General features: G+C 41.1%; 1 non-coding gene across 1 annotated transcript; it reads left to right on the forward strand.

The window, feature by feature from the left end:
- The first annotated feature begins 10,626 nt into the window (after positions 1 to 10,626).
- Positions 10,627 to 10,698, forward strand: TRNAE-UUC (transfer RNA glutamic acid (anticodon UUC)). The gene has a single exon. It is a non-coding gene; the product is annotated as a tRNA-Glu (tRNA).
- Positions 10,699 to 11,186: the final 488 nt, after the last annotated feature.

The following is an 11,186-nucleotide window of genomic DNA, read 5'->3' on the forward strand; positions in this document are numbered from 1 at the left end:
TTCCTTTTAGAAGTTGAAACAAACTAGTTTTTTCAGTTCATCCTAATGGATTATGAGATTAATTATAATAAATGGTTTTGGAAAGACTGAGGCAGAATGAACAATTTAACACTTAGTTGAATATCTTAGGCTAAGTGGGAAAAAAATAGAAGAATGTCTTACTTGATTTATTTCTTTGATGATGAGAAGTAGATCAGATGGAACAGGCTGGATGAGATGTATGAAACTGGGGGCTCTTAACTCATCTCATTATCAGACACCAGCTTGTGTCCGCCTCCTAGGATCCATCCGAAGCAGGCACTATCATTATCCCCATTTTACAGATAAAGAGATTAAGGCATAGAATGGTTAAGTACTAACTTGTCCAAGGCCATCCCGCCTAGCCAATAGCAGAGCCAGGATTTGAGTGTGTGAGGCAGCCTGGCTCCATGGCCCATGCTTTGGACTGCTATCCCCCACACTCTTGTAGAGGGGCTGCTCCACAAATATTTATTTGTTCAACAAGTGAATGATGCCACGTGGTTTATTTTCAGAGACTTATATCACCAGTGTGGGAATTGGAATTCCTAGATAGCAATCAGATCTCTGATTCTTTTAAGACACTAAAATATGATGGGAGGATCCCAGGGACAGGGGAGCCTGGTGGGCTGCTGTCTATGGGGTCGCACAGAGTCGGATATGACTGAAGCGACTTAGCAGCAGCAGTGTGATCAGGGAGGGGTCAGAGAGCCATCTTAGATTTGTCGGACGCTAAACTTAACCCAGCATTCAAATTGAGGTCAGGAGATGGACGCAACCCGTGCTGGTGTGGTGCCTACTCTATGGTTTGCAAAGATTAGGTCTCCACTCATCCTGCAGGTAAGCCTAATGGGATTTGACTGCCAAGTACGCTGCAGTGTCCACCTTCAGCCCTTTGAGAAGCTTCTGACGAGCTTGGTGTGTTCTTCATGGAGGTGTCCAGCCTCACTGTACCTTCTCCAGCAATCTCCTGTGGTTCTGAGGGAAAAGAAACGTCCCTTGAAAATGGAGGCACATTTTATGCTTAATATTCCTCAAATCACTCTTGGCGGCTTATCTGCTTTTCCAGCAATTTTATGATAGATATCACTGATTATTTTGTTACAAGCTACCTACAGTTGGTGATTTTTTTTCATAAAGATCATGACGTGAGTGACAGTATAGCGTTCACTATCTTGTCTCCGAAGGTGTTCACATACATCTATCTATAGATAGATCTATATGAGGATGGGAAATAGACCAAGTTGACCTGTGATTCCTTTCCTATAATTTTCCTGTGTCATAGCTCCGATCTTAAATCTTATTTGGCAAGCCACAGAACGTGCCAGTTTATCACAGAGATAAAAAAGTAGACTTTTCCCCTGCCTTCTGAATTTCAATGGAAGGAGTATCCGTCTTTACTATTGATCTCTTCCATTGAGTAGTCCTTGTGATGATTGCCACTTTTCTATACTTATGGAGAATCAGCACTTCATAAATGTCAAAAGGCACTTTGCTTTACAGAACTGTCAGCGTTCTAACATCTCACAAAGTTAGCAATTATCACGAGAAACCACGTGTGGAAACTGGAAAATAAATAATTACTAAGGAAAGTAATTTTTTCCTTGATAGAATCAGAAACAGAGAAAAAGTCCTTCATTCTCTGTCTTGTTTTGATTGTCCTTGTCCATGGAGGCACTGCGATCCAGGAACTTTCTTGTCTCTCTTTCCCATTTGCTTCTATGCATCAGAGTTCTTCTCTTACGGGGTTCGAATATCAAGTGGGCTACAAAAATCTCCTGCAATGGGGGATGCTTGTCCTGCAACAGAGGAAATTACCTTTTGATCCTAGGAATCAGAAAGGGCAAACTTTTGGGGTCCTATGTAATTATTTTATGAACGTTTATAAAGAAATTTCTCCATACTTTTCTTGAGAGCATAAGTGAAGATTTCTGACAATTTTCAAAATTAGGGGTGGAGGTTCTCTAAATAAATGTCCTGACTATTTACCCTCCACTGAATTGACCTCCTCTTTCATGTCCTGTAGACATAATCTGTGCTTGGAAGGTGGTTTTTTATTTTTTGGTCCCTAGTAAGGCTACTTTGAAAGGTTGTCATAGCAACACTGGCCACTGGCCTCAGATAATATAACAGGGTGAGGAGGTGGCCTCCACTGGACTTCAGGCTTTGTTAGCTCATGCTGTTGTGTGCTGGAGTGGCTTGTTTGGAGATAACATTTCATTGCAGCAAAAATGCTCTATGCCAGAGACCCCTAGAAAAACTGTATCTTGTTTTCAAAGTGGATAGGTCACACAAACCTCCCCCACTGTCCTCTGACACCCACCGCCTGTGCTATCTAGTGGGAACTTGGCACATGGATTGCCACTCTTCACACTTCTGGTCACGTGCTTATCGAATGATGCTAGTTGGAGTATGCAGTGTCTCCTCAATAGATGTAGTTGGAACTGACAGGTTTTCAGCTTTGCGGGGGAGCCCTGTGTGGTTTTTTTGGTTCAGTCTGCCAGCTAAGTTGGTAATGTCCTGGGTATCTTTCAGCAGACTTCCGTCACCTACACACGGTTGTTATACATGTTTCGGCTCTTGCATTTAATGGCTGTGTTAAATGATGTTACTCTCATAATTCAAAGGGGCAGTATGCAGACCCCTGTGCATTTTTCTCAGCAAACTGCAAAGGAATGATGAATTCCATCTGTCTTCCTGGCACAGAATTTGGTTTCAAGTTTTCTGTGCTCAGGGTCCTGGGCTGTCACACTTATGTTGATTGACTTTTCATGGCTTTTCAATGGGTGGAAAAAAATGTCTGCTTTCGTAATTTTGTTCTTTGATTTCAGTGGTCTGATTGCTGGTATTTTGAAAAATCCTCAGAATTTCCTTGCAGCCGCTTTTCTTTCATCTCTCCAAGTTCTTATCTGCCTCTGTCTCTTCCACTCTTATTTTTCTGGCTCCTCACTTTGACCTTATGGGAACATGATAGGCACCTAACACATTTGGATTGTGTTGAATTTTAGAAGGGAGAGAGAGAAGGCACAATTTGGATGAATGCTATTTTAGTGGAACCTCTTTATTCTGATGTCTTTCAAAGGGTTATGGCCTTATGTCAGAAAGGAGAATAGAGCTGAGCTTCTCCTGCTGTTAACTGGCCATTCCCTGTTTGAAATCAGGCACAGATGTGCTGGCTGCAGGCAGAGTGTTCGGACTGACACAATTTTTCAGGCTGATCTGATAATTGAGAATATTCATATATTGAAAAGATGTCTGTGGGTGCTGTGGGAAGCTAGCAAAAAAATAAATAAATAAATAAAATAAAATAAAGGAAGACGGTAATTCTTGTCTTGAATGAATACAGGAATTCCTGTCTTCTTGAATTCCTGTCACGAATAAGCCATGCTCATGTTTGGGTATTTCCATCAGATTTATTGCCATGATTATTTTAAACACTCTTATGTAGATTGAACAAAGACTGTCTTTTGCCTTTCATCCCAACAACTCTGGTGATATGTGGTCCTTGATCTTGATCCGCTGAGGTAGTGCCGTGTGAGAGCAGTGTGATAATAAATGAGAAGGCAGCGAAGATAAACTGCCCTGTCCTGCCCACTCACCTCCATCCTTTAAACACAGATTGACTCCGGGACATGAAAGCACTGCCAAGTAGTAAGCCTGCACACACAGCAGTGGAGCTGCAGCAGACGGACTGTCCTTTGATGAAAGCATCTCAGTGTCTCTTTAATTATGTCCCCAAGGATTCGCATATCTTAACAATCAGAATGGCCAGACAGGAAAGTGATCAGGAACCAGTGGATTTCATTACTCGGGAACTGTGGGTCTCAGAACTCTAACAAAAGGTGGAGGGGAAATCTGAGCAGGAGAGGGACTAAATCACAGAAGCATCTTGATATTGTTTCAGGTCCCCCACCTTCCTTCAAACTTGCAGTGCCCCCACTTCACTCAAGAGCAGAGTTTTCATAAAAAAAATTAGGGTGAAATGTTCACGCTTTTGCTTTACCCATGGAGGGGAAAGTCACATAGAAAGACTTGTTTACAGTACTGACCTACAGCTCTGAATGGCAAAATTTGAAGATATCAAATACCAGAATATCTCTAAGTCATAGCGATCCATAATGATATCACAATCAATGAGGTCTCACTTACTATTTAAAAGATACTGTAGAAAAACTAAATATCATGGGTAGTGCTACAAAATACAATATAATCTGACACAGAGTTGGTGCTCAATAATTATTTGAATCAAATATGATGTGGGTTATACAACTTGATCTTATAGCTCAGAATAATCCAACTCAGTTCAGTAGATTTCAGTTACTTCAGCACCCATTTACTGCCAGTAATTTGCAAGGCACTGTGTTGGGGGCTGCAGATACAATCTGATATTGTTGATGATGGTGGTGGAACTGACTGCCAGCGTAAGACAAGCAAACAAATGTAATATCTATAAAACAGGCAATGTTAGCTTCATCAGAGAGCTACCTAAAAAGTACACTCAAGAAGCATATGTGGATGTGTGACTGTATCTAGAGTACAGGTTATAGAAACCACCAAGTGCAAGTCACTGGTAGTGGTCATTCAGTTAAGCGTGATGGAGGTCAGACAGGGTTGAATGCACATCTGTAGCCCAGAATGGAGATGCGGTGGTTTTATGGAAAACTTTCTCTAGGAAAGGATGCTGCATGGGTCAGTGGGATGAACACAGATATTTTTAGTCCAATGACCTGTGATCAGATCCTACTTCCTCTAATGGTTAGCATGGTGGAAACTAGTAAATCTCTGATTCTTAATTATTGTATCTCAAAAATAGAAATAATGTTGCTATAAACACAAATTTGCAGGGTTGTCATAAGGATTAAGAGAGGATACAAATAATATCCTTCATTTAGCACCTGGCAGGTAGAAAACCCTCAACAGAGATCCCTGCTCTATCTTTTTCTCTTCCAGCAGAGAGTAAGCTTATACCAGTCAGTCTATTGGTCTGATGCTTTTGCCATAACTGTTCCGAGGAAAAGGGTAGGAACCCTTTTTGGGGTTGTTTACTTTTTAGTAGTGCTAAGGAAACTTAAGAAAAGTAAGGGGCTGCAAATAATGCAGGGGAAGTCTCCTAAGATGGAGGGGACCCAGTCTACTGAACAGTGTATTATCTGTGTTTATAAAACCTAGTGTTGCTATTCAGAGAATTATTTCAAGCCTCTTTTACACATGATCTAAAATTCTCCTCATTCACTGTTGAATTGTATTTGAAAAGTAGCCAGCTTCTGATTACGAACTGGTTTGATGGCTAAATGTTCTATTCACAATATAGCTTAGATTTATATTCATTTCCTCCTATATATATATTATATAAATTATATATATATATATATAACTTATAAATGTATATATATATATGTCTATTTAAAGTTTTTGCTAAAATTGAATAACAGGGCACCTATGACTGAAGGTGGTGGTGGATTACATTTCTGAGCTTTTTTTCTCCTAGAGTTTGGGGTTCTTTCAGGTGCTATATGCCTTATATTTTGTAGTTTCCTCTCATATCCTATCCTGGAAGTTTCTAGTTTTTTTTTTTTTATTTCATTCTTGAAGATTTTCTTGAAACACAGATTCCTCTTTATATTTTTTCTTTTTTTCCTCCCAAGATTCTTCCTGAAGACAACCATATTTTAAGCTCTCTGAAAGAAGTCTCTATATCTTAAATCTCTTTGCTCAGCAAATATTTACTCATATGCAAAAGCCCAGGAAATTCTCTAGTAAGTCAACTGCTCCATTTGCAGCGTTCTGCCTATATTCTAGTCACCAAAGCATTGTTCATCGTGGGACATTGTTTCTAATTCTCCTGATGAGTCAGAAAACCAGGCAACACTGTACTTGGAAAACTGACAGCAAGTGAACATTTTCACTCATTTTATACAATACATATTAATTTTCAGAAGATCTTGATCCAATAGATTACTGAAGTGATAATATTTAAGCACAATACTGTATATTCCTATGCTAAGTAAAAATGGATGTCTCTTCTTTTTTCCCTCTTTTTTTACCCCTACTCCTTCTTTCTTTGTTACCTAGACCATTTCATGAAAGGGGGACGAACACTGTTGCAGTGGCTGACTTTCCAAGATTTACTGCTTTGCTTGCTTCAGATATTCTTCCACATTATTCTCTTCTTAGAATTATGTCTGATGTTTAAATGGAGTCACAAACAAGTGAAAAAATAAATGGGAATCCACTTTATTTTTTTGCCATCCTCTTTTAAAAGGTAGTTTTAAAAGGTAGACTAGTAGTTTTCACTTTATTACATAACGTGTGTTTATGGAGTACTTATGTGCCAGGCCCTGGGCTAGTTGCTCGAGACACAGCAGTGCACAGGGGCCCTGTGGATGAGAGCCCGGTCAGACAGCAAAGGTGTTGGAGGCCCAATGCAGTCTGTTTGCAGTAAGGCTGTTTGGAGAAGTACATCTGGCTTACAGAAGAGTGTGGATTAAGACTTCTGGTTAAATAAATGACCAGCCACAGAAAAGAATGAAATAATGCCAGTTTCAACAAGTGGGTCTCTGGACCCAGAGATGATCTTACTAAGTGCAGCAAGTCAGACTAAGACAGGTATCATATGGTATTACTTTAAATGGAACCTAAAAAAATTATACAAATGAACTTATTTACAAAACAGAAATGGGTTCATAGAAAACAAACTATGGTTTACAAAAAGGGAAAGTGGTTGTGGCAGGGGAGGGATAAATTTGAAGTGTGGGATTAACAGATACACATTACTATATGAAGATAAATAACAAAAACCTACTGTATAGAACAGGGAACTATATTCAGTATCTTATAATAACTCATTATGGAAAATAATTTGAAAAAGAAATACATATGTATATCTAAATCACTTTGCTGTACAGTAACTGAATCACTCTGCCGTACACCTGAACATTGTAACTCAACTATTCTTCAAAAAAAAAAAAAAAACTCAATTCACATTTCCCTAAATTACCATTAACGAGGAGAAACCTTTGCTTCCTGAAGTTCTAGCATAGATTAACAAGAAATTATTAATCATTAGTTTAAATGATTTAAAATCATTTACACTTCCTCTTAAATAAGAGACAAACTTTCCTCTGTTGGAAAAACTGGGCCATGCCGACTGCCAGTTACTCATCACAGCCCTGAGACGGGCATTAAAAGCTGCTCTAAACTCCGAAGAGTTCCCCTTACTGGGAAGTTGGTGGTAATAGTTCTCTAACAGGCTTTCTAAATAAATGATAAAAATAACCTTTTAGATACTTAAATCATTTGGCTGCCAAGGGCATTTAATCAGGCCCATTGCCAAATGCTAATTAATGATACAAGTGGAGGATTTTATTTAAATTTGTTATACTAATATGTGGAAATATAAATAGAAACTGCCGATGGAGAGAAACTTGTCAAAGGTGGAAAGTGTCAGGTGACAGAGCAAACACCAAACTTTAAAATAATAGACCTGCTGTGTTACAGGAGGTAATTGATGTAGAAATCTTGCAATGAAGATAATTTATTTGTAAAAAGCCTTTTGTAATTTAAAGTACTCAGAGTGCTGAAAAATATAAAAAACCATCAGGATTGTTGTAGGCTAATACTTATTGAATAGGATGAATTCAACTCAGTTGTGAGGGAGGTAGGTTATGGTGAGGTGTGTGATATAAAGGCTGTCTCTTTCGTTGATGGTATTTTCTTTTCCAGTGTTTATGTGTCCAGTTGGTGTTAGTCCTGAGTTTATTTCCAGCACCAGCTGTGCTGATGTCGTGTTTTAGATCTTTCTGATTTGCAAAGAAAGTTTATGGTAAGGCTGTGGTATCCCTGATGGCTAATGGCTAACATGATTTCTTCCATGCTCAGTGGAGTGATGTTATACTGCTCAACCCAGATATGTCTGGGTATTTATCAACATGGTTTCCACTGGAAAGCCTCATGGTTTTGCTTTTGGGCACTTACGCTCCTGACATGTCCCAAAGGCTTTATTGTGGATTAAAACAAGTGGAGTAGCTAAACACGGAAGATCCACCTGAAGTTAAGAAGGCAGAGAGGACTGCATGCTGGTCTACTCTTGCTGCTGCTGCTAAGTCGCTTCAGTCGTGTCCGACTCTTAGCGACCCCATGGACTGCAGCCTACCAGGCTCCTCCGTCCATGGGGTTTTCCAGGCGAGAGTACTCGAGTGGGTTGCCACTGCCTTCTCCATTCTTGCTGGATGGGAGCAAAAATGAGAAGGTCTATAGATATGTGTTTTTTTCTTGTGTTAGTGGAAAGATTGGATTTACAGATCTCTAAACTTGAGTCTGGCAACTAACCACTTAATTTAATGAAATGAGTAGTTCTGGTTAGAGAAACAAGTGCTCTCAGTCAAGTTGCTGTGTATAAGGATTAGGTTGAGTGAGGACGAGCTGAAAGTAGTTGTCACACCGAGCAGCAGTGCAGGATTTGATCTGCTCTATTCTGGTTGCTTCTGAGACTTCCTCATTTAGTGCCTTTGTTTATGCTAATTTCCCTACCGGGAGGGAGCCTTTTTCCATTCATTCCTCTCTTTACATCCCCCCAATAAATTCAGCTCAAATTCCACTTCCACTGGAAAAACCTTGGAGCACTCTATCTAGAACTGATGTCTTATTCAGCTGGAGAAAGAAACAGAATACATTTAAAATCCACCAGATAAGCGTCGTGTATTGCCTAGAATCATGTGACTGACACTCACAGTATATTATCTTTTTTATAATAAGTTGCCTAACTCTTCAAAATTAGATTTCACATTCATGGAAGGCAGGGATAACACCTTTGCATTTCCCACATCTTTGCACAGTGCTTCGCTTAGGAGAGTGAAACAGTAACTGTTTATTGATGAACCAATGAATGAACCCAGAGGAAACTCAAACGGCCAGTGTCATCAATTGACTGGTGACTACAGCATGTCATTCTCACTATGAAGGCCAGCTGCCCTGGTCCTCCACCTCTCACGGTGGCTCTAATGCCAGAAAGGGGCCTGGATGCCTCTCATTAAGTGAAACATTAACTTTTTACCACACGTCCAAATGGTATAAACATCTGGGAATGCTCAAGATAGACACATTCAAATCTGCATTGCCAAATGACTACAAAATGCCTGACAAGGCTTTTCAGTGTTTCTTTTTGCTTACAGAAGATCTCAGTCAACATTTGGATGCTTGTAAGCGCAGGGTGATGTAACTCCCTCGGCATTCCAAGGAGACGGTACTTTAAACTACGCTTGTCAAGACCTGGCATCTTCTATCTGGAACCCTAGGGTCATGAAATAGACCTTACAGATCCTTTCCCTTTACTGAGGTGGATAGCGAGGCTTACAGAGTTTAAAAGACTTGCTCAAGGTCACTCAGCTTGTTTTTGACCTAGCAAATTCACAAAGAGTTTCTGCATTCTTTCTGCCACCCGTCAGAATGTATAATTCACAGATGGCTGTGCTATTTGACCGTCAGGTATAGACCAAACCTTTCATTTTTGTGGCTTTTATATGCTCTCTGTACCATATTGAGCTCTTTTGATCTTCATATATCAAAACTTTGGGAATCTCCGTCAAGTAGACTATTACACAGACGGGGAGGCAGCATCAGGTGTGTCAGAAGAGTTTGAGGTCAGCAGTGAACAAACCCACGCAGAAATGATCGCCACCTACTGCTCTCTCAGCTTTCACTTGGCATTTAGTCCTGGGAAAGAACAAAGCCTTCATTTCTCTCTGCTCTTGCTTGGCAGGTCCCCCTTGGGACCAATAACTAGCATTTATGATGAAGATTGTTACTGTGACGCCTTACCCATCTGTAGATGCAGAGCAAAGTGTGGGGAGGGCAAGGACCTGGGGTTCCTGCCCCTGTCCCTCCTCTGCCCTGCGGGGCATGGAGCGGTCCCACAGAGACCTTTCCAGGTGTGTGGGGCTCCCAAGGGAAGCCTGGCATGTGCTGACAACTGAATTTTCAGTTTTAGAAACTAAGCTTTCCTTGCTTTCTGTGATGATCCCTACATGCAGCCCTCTGCACCATCTGGGGGAGCACTCCACTGCCATTTTGAACGGTGGCAGCTGTGAAGTCACTGATACTTAAGTCAAGTCCTGTCTTTTCATTCTTCTAACGATGCCCATCTTTAGGTTTCTGTGTGACATTGAAATCCCCACAGAAATGCAGAATGGCTCTCTCCCTGTTTCTTAGCTCCACTTTATGATTTGGGCACACCAAATAATAATACAATAAATGTTGTGTGCTTGAATCATCTTGAAAACACCCCCTGCCCTGGTCCATGGAAAAATTGTCTTCCATGAAAGCAGTCCCTGGTGTCAAAATGGTTGGGGACTGCTGCTTTGAATTGTTTTACAGAAATTGAAACCCCCACCAAGTGGAAGAAGTAACTGTGCACTGCCTACAAGCATGTAGACCCCAGACAGGTTGGAACCAGAAGTTTGATGATGCTGACTCTCAATTACCTCACCACCAACCCATCAGAAGAATGTCCATGAACTGATCACTTACCCCCACAGCTCCCTCCCTCATCCAGTCTGGGTAACCTGGGTGTGCAGTCACAAAATGTCTCTTAAGAAAATAGTTCCTAGAAGTTCCCTGGTGGCCTAGTGGTTAGGATTTGGTATTTTCACTGCTGTGGCCCAGGTTCAATCCCTGGCCAGGGAACAGATACTACAAGTTGTGTGGCGTGGCCAACATTCAGAAGGAAAGAGAGAACGGAAGGAAAGAAGGAAGGAAGGAAAGAAATAGGGAAGAAAGAAGAAAGGAGGAAAGAAGGGAGGAAGGAAGGAAGAAAGAAAGAGTTTCCTTCAGACCATAGCCCTAATTGCTCCTGTCTTGGGGACAGCGTGAAGTCATATGTGAGAATCCAGACAGGTCCCATGATCACCCTCTCTGTGTTTCTTCCTCCTCTTCCCCAGCCCCCTCCCAAAGTCCCCTACAACAAAAAAGAGCATTTATTGCTCTCCTTCAGCAAAACACGAAAGGGATCCTGTGTATCAACTCGTGCAGATGGTTGTGGGAAAGGGCCACAGTGGTGCACAGCAAGGCCAGTCTACTGACAGCAGGTGGTGGTGAGGAAAGGTGCAGCGTTTAGTGCAGGGCGCCAAGCAAGGGGTCCGGAGCAGGAGCAGCCAGTGCTCAAGACCTGAAAA

Source organism: Budorcas taxicolor, chromosome 17 (assembly GCF_023091745.1).
Source record: "Budorcas taxicolor isolate Tak-1 chromosome 17, Takin1.1, whole genome shotgun sequence".
NCBI lineage: Eukaryota > Metazoa > Chordata > Mammalia > Artiodactyla > Bovidae > Budorcas > Budorcas taxicolor.